This window comes from Silene latifolia, chromosome 7 (assembly GCF_048544455.1).
Source record: "Silene latifolia isolate original U9 population chromosome 7, ASM4854445v1, whole genome shotgun sequence".
NCBI lineage: Eukaryota > Viridiplantae > Streptophyta > Magnoliopsida > Caryophyllales > Caryophyllaceae > Silene > Silene latifolia.
Window position 1 is genome coordinate 62317067 of NC_133532.1, and position 8560 is coordinate 62325626.

General features: G+C 38.4%; 1 non-coding gene across 1 annotated transcript; it reads left to right on the forward strand.

Annotated features, from left to right (window-relative positions):
• Positions 1–7643: 7643 nt before the first annotated feature.
• On the forward strand, positions 7644–7750 carry LOC141593586 (small nucleolar RNA R71). The gene has a single exon (XR_012521660.1). It is a non-coding gene; the product is annotated as a small nucleolar RNA R71 (small nucleolar RNA).
• Positions 7751–8560: the final 810 nt, after the last annotated feature.

The window sequence follows — 8560 nt, forward strand, 5'->3', positions numbered from 1 at the left end:
AAGCAAGATTGGTGGTCCAAGGGTATAATCAACAAGAAGGAATAGATTATGATGAGACTTTCGCACCTGTTGCTCGTCTTGAAGCTATTAGACTTCTAATAGCATTCGCCGCACACAAGGGAATAAAACTCTTCCAGATGGATGTCAAGACAGCATTCTTGAATGGTTATTTACAAGAGGAAGTCTTCGTTGAACAACCCCCTGGTTTTAAGAATATCAAATTTGAGGATCACGTTTTCAAACTAGATAAAACTTTATACGGATTAAAGCAAGCACCTAGGGCTTGGTATGACAGATTATCCAAGTTTCTACTTGACAGTGGATTCAGTAGAGGATCCGTCGACAAAACCCTATTTCTGAAAACTGAGGATTCTGACCTTTTGGTTGTTCAAATATACGTCGATGATATTATCTTTGGATCGACCAACCGAAGCCTATGCAAATATTTTTCTGAGTTGATGACCTCCGAATTCGAGATGAGTATGATGGGAGAGTTAAAATTCTTCTTAGGGTTGCAAATACAACAAACTGATGAAGGCATTAAAATCCATCAACAGAAATACATCAAGGAGTTGATTCGAAAATTCGGAATGGAAAACTCACATGCTATGCCTACTCCAATGGTCGAGAACAAGAAATTGACATTGGATGAAAACGGTAAATTAGTTGATGAAACTACTTACCGTGGGATGATTGGGTCACTGTTATATTTGACCGCAAGCAGACCCGATATTATGTTTAGCGTATGCGTTTGCGCAAGATATCAATCGTCTCCCAAAGAATCGCATATGACGGCCGTAAAAAGAATTCTACGTTATTTAATTGGAACGGCCAACTTATACCTATGGTATCCAATGGAGTGCAATTTTGATCTAGTCGGTTATTCAGATGCCGACTACGCAGGATGTTCTCTAGACAGAAAAAGCACGTCAGGTGTCGCCACGTTTGTCGGACCGTGTATCATCACGTGGGGTTCGAAGAAACAAAATTCGGTTGCTCTCTCAACTGCTGAAGCCGAATATATTGCCGCAGGACTGGTATGTACTCAACTTTTATGGCTTAAGCAACAATTACGTGATTATGGTGTTGATGTAGGATGTATTCCTATTCTATGTGATAATACTAGTGCAATAATAATTTCTAAAAATCCCTCACAACATTCACGTACCAAACATTTTGAAATCAGACACCATTTTATTAGAGACCATGTTGAGAAGGGGAATATAAAACTTGAATTTTGTAGTACTGAAAAACAATGGGCAGACATTTTGACAAAATCATTAGCTAGAGAACGATTTGAGACTTTACGGTTGGAAATTGGTTTAATCAGTGGTACCTAAGCTTCTATATGTGTTTAATCTTTTTATGACTGGCTAGTTAAGTTAAGATTGTATGACTGTATCCGTATATTGCGTTGCATGAATAATTTCGTTTATAGAAATATTTTTTCATAAGATTCTATTTGCTATTTAGAATTTAATTGATGTACAAACTTATTCTTATCACAATAAACAAACACACCATATCTTTTATCTTTCCAAATCATAAAAAAAAATAAAAAAAAATTCTCACAAATAAGCTCACAAGTACACGGCTCATATCTTTCCTATATTAAACTAACTTCCTAATTCATGTCTTATCACCATAAATTTCCATACTTATCACTTTCCTATTCCTAATTAAAGACACTTACCATATTACACCTCCACTTGTTAACCCTAAAACCTACACCTATATCTACCCTTGCTTGACCCGTCCACCCATCCCCACTTGCTCACTTTTTCTTCTTCCAAATTTTTACCATCATTACATATCTTCTCTTTTACTCAAACAATCACCATCATCCCCTTTTTCAACACATCACCATCATCATGCATTCATCTCATGCAAAAAACACCCGATCCTCAACCCGTCACCACCAAAACCGTCCCTTTCCTAACCAAACATCACCTTTACCACCACATACTCCTCATTCCATGAATCACTCTTCACCACAACCAAACTCAAACCCACCCCTGTTTCATAGTCGGGACGAATCGGTTTCCGAAGGCAAAAGACGTCGTCTTTTCAAGGGTAAAAATAAAGTTGTTGTTGATGATGGTGAAGCGATTGTGGAGGAACCCGAGGTGATAGTTCGGAATGGTGTTGCTCGTACTCTGCTTAGGGATGCTTCGAAAGCCGCGACAAAGGAAGGGTTGAATCGTGTTCGGCTTACTCATGATGAAAGCATCTTGGTTAATCGAGTTTTGAGGTATTCCATTCATGGTGGTCGGTATTATCCGAAATCTTGGTTGGTTAGTGTACCCGCTCTTGCTTTCTTTGTTAATTTTCTTGATTTTCAAGGGTGGAGTCACATAAGTCAGTTTTCGGGTCCTATATACCCGGTTGAGGTGGTACAGTTCTTTGCTAGGGTGTCAATCAAGAAAGGTGTGTTGCATGCGGTTGTTAATGGTGTCGATGTTACCGTCTCTGTTTCGGATTTCTTCTCTGCTTTTTCGGTTCCTAATGAAGGGATTGAATTAAATCCGAGTCTTGAATGGTCTAATGTTGGAAGTGAAAAGGAGTTGTTAGTAAAGAAGTATTTTGAGGAGATGACGGAGGGTGTCAATATCGTGGTTCGACCTCTTTCGGCTAAGATCAATTTCCTCTTAAATTTTTTGTGGAACACAGTAGTGCCGAGAAGAGGGGGCCGTGATAAGGTGTCGAGTTATGAGGCGATAATGGTTTATTCTTGGTTGGAAGGTCAGAAGGTGAATTTGGGTAGTGTTGTCTTGCATCGTATCATTAAGACTAGTCTTACGGTTACTAAGGACAAATTGAGCACCACAATCGATTTGCCATATGGTATGTGGATATCTCGTTTGTTGGAAATTAAAAAAGTGATCGGGCCTGACAGTTACGGTGTTAGTGCTAGAGATTGTATGTGTGACAAGTTAATCAAGCTAATGGGTCTTGTTGTTGATGGACCCGAATTGCAACTTGCAAAGGATGTTGAGAAAGTCCCGGTGGATTCGGGTTTAGGAGCTATTGAGTCGAAGTTGGAGGGGTTTATGAGTGGTTTAATGGAGAAATTCGAGGAGCATTCGACTAGTTTGGCTACGGCATTGTCACGGGTTGGACCATCTCGGTCTTTAGACTCGGGTTTGGATGCTAGTCGGGTGTACTCGTGGATGGAGGATGTGGACAAGAGATTAGCGGGTTTTGAGAGGGAGCTGAAGGCTATACGTGGGGAAGTGTTCCCACACTGTGATCGTCTCACTTTCCTTACAAGTCAGGGTGGTCCTTTGGTGATGCACGGGAAAGCGATGGCCAGTGATCAAGCTCTCACGTTGGAAGCTACAAAGGCTCTTTCCTTGAAGGTGCTTAATTTTGAGAGGAGCATTGGTACTCTTTCACAGTTGGTTAGGAGCTCCTTCGACCGTCTGGATGCTTTGGAGCACCGTACTAGACCCGACTACGTGAACCCGTATAAGACCCGCAACATCTGATTTCCTCTCGTCCTACCCTCATTAGCCCTTACCTTAATTAGCTTTTCTTTTATTTCATCTAATGGTGTGTTAATAAAACTCTTATTCGGCCCATTTTGGCAATACACTTGTGGTTATGGCCCAAGTGTTCTATTAAACATGTGTTCATTCGGCCCACTTTGGCTTTAAACATGTTTAATTCTTAGTTTGTATGCTAATTATCTTTTGATGCTTATAGTCTTGCATGTTATTTTATTTTTTATGGCGTTTTTATCTCTTGTCTCGTCTTATATTATTCTAGTCATTTTTGATTTGTTCTTAACTTTTCGATGATGTCAAGAGGGGGAAAGAACGTCTATAGTAAGCATCTACCTAAGCTTGCTCCTTGTCAAGACCGATTGTCTCTTAAAGTCCTTAAGTTTCGGTTTTTGAATAATTGTCTTGATCTTGCGTTATTCTTTATTATCAAGATAACGGTATTATATTGAGGGGGAACTTTCTTATTAGTCACAATTTTAGGAGACTTGCCATCATCAAAAAGGGGGAATTTGTTGGACCATATAGCTTATATGTTTATGTTTTGATGATGTCAAGGTGTTTTACATTTTATATACTTGTTGCGTGTAAACGTTTGTTAAGTTTTTAGCATTAACCTATTACGAGCAACAAAGAGGATTGTGACGATTACATGAGAAGTTCAAGCCTTCGTTCAAGATCAAACAATTCAAAGATTCATTCAAGTATTATGTGAAGACGAAGTTTGTCTAAAGAATAATCAAGCTTGGATGATGATGTAGCTTATACTCGAAGATCTCCTTGAAGATTAGAATAGTATAGGTGATTATCTCATAATGGTAATCAAGAATGAGGTTCTTGATTAGTAAAGTTATAGCTTTGCAGCTATAACCTTATTGGTTAAAGAGCTCAATGTTATAGCTCTTCTACTATAACATTGAAATGCTGAGTTTTTATACACGACTAGTAAACATTTTGAAAATTGTTTTGTAATGGTTTAAAGTTTATTTTAAATGTTTTAATGAAAGTATTTATTTTGTAAAGCCCGGTTTAGTGAGGAGTCCGGTTTTATGGTTAGCGTTAATCGATGGTTATTGGGTCAACCTATGAGTTGGACTTTACTATCAATTAGGGTTTCCATATAGCCTCTCTTAAAACCTAAATTCTAAATATATATTAAGATTAGGGTTTGCATGATTCACGAGCTTATGAGCCGTGTTATGCGTGTTGCCTAAGAGATATTAGGTAAAGATTTTATTCTATAATAATATCTTTACATATCTCATATCTTACTTAATATATTTGTTTATGGTAAAAGATATTCTTGTTTTAGGAAATTTTATCATAATCTTAGAATTTATAGTAAAGATAATATTTAGAAAGAATATATTCTATCTTTTAGAATATTCTTTATCATCTTTTATGGCTTTTAGGAAAGAGATAATAAGAAGATATAATTTGTAATTATATCCTATTATTTCGGCTATTAGGGTTCTTGTAGAAACCGTGTAGCCTACATCTTCCTTGCCTATAAATACTTTGTTATTTACAACATCTAAAATAGACACCTGAAGCCTAAAAATTGTTTTCATATTTTAAAAAGCAAACCGTGTGTTTTTAACGAAAACCGATTTGCAATTTTGAAAGGTCGTGTGTTACAAAACTCGCATACTTGTTCTTCATTTATCGTTATAAGATAATAGTGCTTAGTTGATTTCTTAACTTGTTCCTTAACGTGAACCTTTGTTAGAATCATTAGTGCTTTCTTATTAGCGTAAGTTAGTCACTCGAGTATTTAACGGTACTCATTGAGTTACAGCTAGAGTTAGTTGTACGAGTTGGGTTAGTAAATTTGTAATCCGTAGAAAGGTACTAAATTTATTAATCGAGAATAGTGGACGTAGGTTTCGACTTGTGAAACTGAACCACTTCAAAAATCCGTGTGTCTCTTCTTGTTTCGTTCTTTCGTTTACTTTGCTTACAATCGTTAGTTGATTAGTTACTGTTTAATCAATAAACTTTAAATAATCAATTACATACGCACAATCGAAAAAGCTTTAAAAAATTTTAAATCCTCAATTCACCCCCCCTCTTGAGTATTTTGGATCAATAGACTCTTCATTGTTCATTGTTATGATAAAGATCCTCAATAGATCTTTGCACTTGTTGTCCTTCATGTTGGTCTTGATCGATAGCATTACCAATATAGGGATTGAAAATCCCTTCAAACTCATCGTCCCAAAGACCACAAACTTCATCTACTTGGTCACTAAAGATCTCTTGAGTTGATAGAGACAACTCTCCTACTTTCTTGCCTTGGCCAATGAGGCCATCCTCTTCATTGCTTGACTTTGGTGAGCTTTTCAAGCTCTCTTTGTTACAATTCACTTGCTCTTTGAATGGAGCATCATCAACTTTCTTCTTCCATTGGAATTCCGACTTCTTCCTATCATCCTTCCTATATAATGATCAACCATAAAACATGGTTCATGCAAACGGGGAGCTCTCATGGTCTTGTCAAGATTGAAAGTTATGCTCTCATCTCCCACTTCTAGAGTGAGCTCTCCATGCCTCACATCTATCACCGCACCCGCAGTGTGCAAGAAAAGTCTTCCTAGAATGATTGGAATATTGGAGTCTTCTTCCATGTCAATAATGACAAAGTCCACCGGGATGAAAAATTTCCCAACTCTTACGGGAACATCTTCCCATATCCCTAATGGTGTCTTCGTTGATCTATCGGCCATTTGAAGTGTGATATTGGTGCATTTAAGCTCTCCCATCCCTAACCTTTTACTTACCGAGTACGGCATAACACTCACACTAGCCCCTAGATCACATAAGGCTTTGTTGATCGTGGTGTCGCCAATGGTACACGGTATTGAGAAGCTTCCCGGATCTTTAAGTTTTGGAGGTGAACTCCCTTGAAGGATTGCACTACTCACCTTAGTGAAGGCGATGGTCTCAAGCTTCCGGATCGACTTCTTCTTTGTAAGGATGTCTTTCATGTATTTTGCATAGGCCGGCACGTGATTGATTAATTCCGTGAAAGGAATCGAGACTTCCAAATTCTTCACAATCTCCATAAATTTTCCAAGTTGGTCATCAAATTTGGGCTTGGCTTGACGACTTGGAAAATGAAGTCTAATCACAATGGGCTACTTCTCCTTGGCCTTGTCTTCATTTTTCTTTGAAAATTCTTCTTTTGATGGTTCTCCATCCTTGGAGTTTTGCATAACTTCTTCTTTGTCACTAGCTTCCACAACTTCATCCTCAACTTGCTTCTTTGGTGCTTCATACCTCGTACCACTTCTCAAGTGAATGGCACTAACCGTTTCATATCTTGGGGGATTACTTTGAGGTGGTAATTGCCCCTTTTGTCTTTGTGAGCTTGAAGATGCTAGTTGAGTCAATTGGGTTTCCAACATTTTGGTGTGAGCTAGGATGTTGTTGATGGTGATTTCCTTTGCTTGACTATCTTTTTGCATTTGAGTGAAAAACTCTTGTTGATTCTTTTGCATTTGGAGGACCGCTTTTTGAACATCAAAACCTTGGTCATTTTGTTGATTGTACGGAGTTTGATTTTGGTAACCTTGGTTTTGGTTGTAAAAGGGTCTTTGATTTTGGTTTCTCATGGGAGGGTTTTGAACATTTTGGCTTTTGTATGAGAGATTTGGGTGGAATTTGGTGTTTTCATTGTAATAATTGGAGTAAGGGGTACCACTCTTGTATGCTTGAAAAGCATTCACTTGTTCATTTGTTCCCCTACATTCACTTTGGTCATGTCCCAAAGTCCCACAATTCTCACATATCCCACTTGGGATCGATGAAGATGCCGTCATGGCATTAACATGATGCTTTGGAGATTTTGAGGCTTCTTCAAGTCTAGCCATAGCTTTTTCAAACTTCAAGTTGATGGTATCAATGTGAGCACTAAGTTGAGCACCCAATTGAGTAATGGAGTCCACTTCATGCTTTCCTCCTCTAGTAGCCTTGCGAGGTCTACTATATTGTGAGTTATGGACCGCCATTTCCTCAATCTTGTTCCAAGTTTGATTGTCGTCAACTTCGGTGAACATTCCATTTGATCCCATGTTGAGAATGTTTCTTGAGTCTTCATAAATACCATCCCAAAATTCTTGTACCAAGAACCACTCGCTAAGTCCACGGTGAGGACATGAGCGACAAATTCCCTTGAATCGCTCCCAAGCTTCATACAAGGATTCTTCATCTCTTTGCTTAAAGCCCGTAATTTGAGCTCTTAGCATGTTAGTCTTTTCCGGTGGATAGAACTTTTTGTAGAAAGCTAGAGCCAACTTCTTCCAAGAATCAATTCCGAGAGTAGCCTTATCAAGGCCTTTTAACCATTGTTTTGCGGTGCCAATTAGAGAAAAAGGAAATAAGACCCATCGAATTTGGTCTTGAGTTACACCGGTTTGAGAAATCGCATCACAATAGTCACAAAAAGTCTCCATATGAGAATGAGGGTCTTCACTAGGCATCCGCCCAAATTGGCTTCTTTCGACTAATTGGATAAATGCGGATTTGGCAATAAAATTTCCGGTTAAATGTTGTGGTGTGGGAGTACCATTGGGTAGGTTCTTCTCGGTGGGTACGGAATGTGATGAAAATTTAGGCATTGTGGGTTGAGTTTGTGTTGGATTTTGTGTTGGGTTCTCCTCACCTTCTCTTGCAAAAGGGTTGATGAACTCAATAGTGTTTGGTTGGATATCTACAACCTCACCAATACCTCTCAAAGTTCTTCTAGCAAGTCTTCTATTGTTTGTCAAAGTCCTTTCAATTTCGTGATCAAAGGGTAACAAGTTACCTTGTGACCTTCTAGACATGCAAAATATCAAACAACTCGAAAATAATTAGAACAAACCTTGAGGAGTTTTACTTCCCCAAAGCAAAAAAAGACACAACTAATAACAATTTAAGAAAATCTAAATCAAGTTAACACCGTCCCCGGCAACGGCGCCATTTTTGATCGTGTCCCCTTAGGAGGGTTTAGTTTTCGGTACTTGTCGTTAGGAGCACCTAGACCAAAACACAATTTATAACTCCACAAACAACTC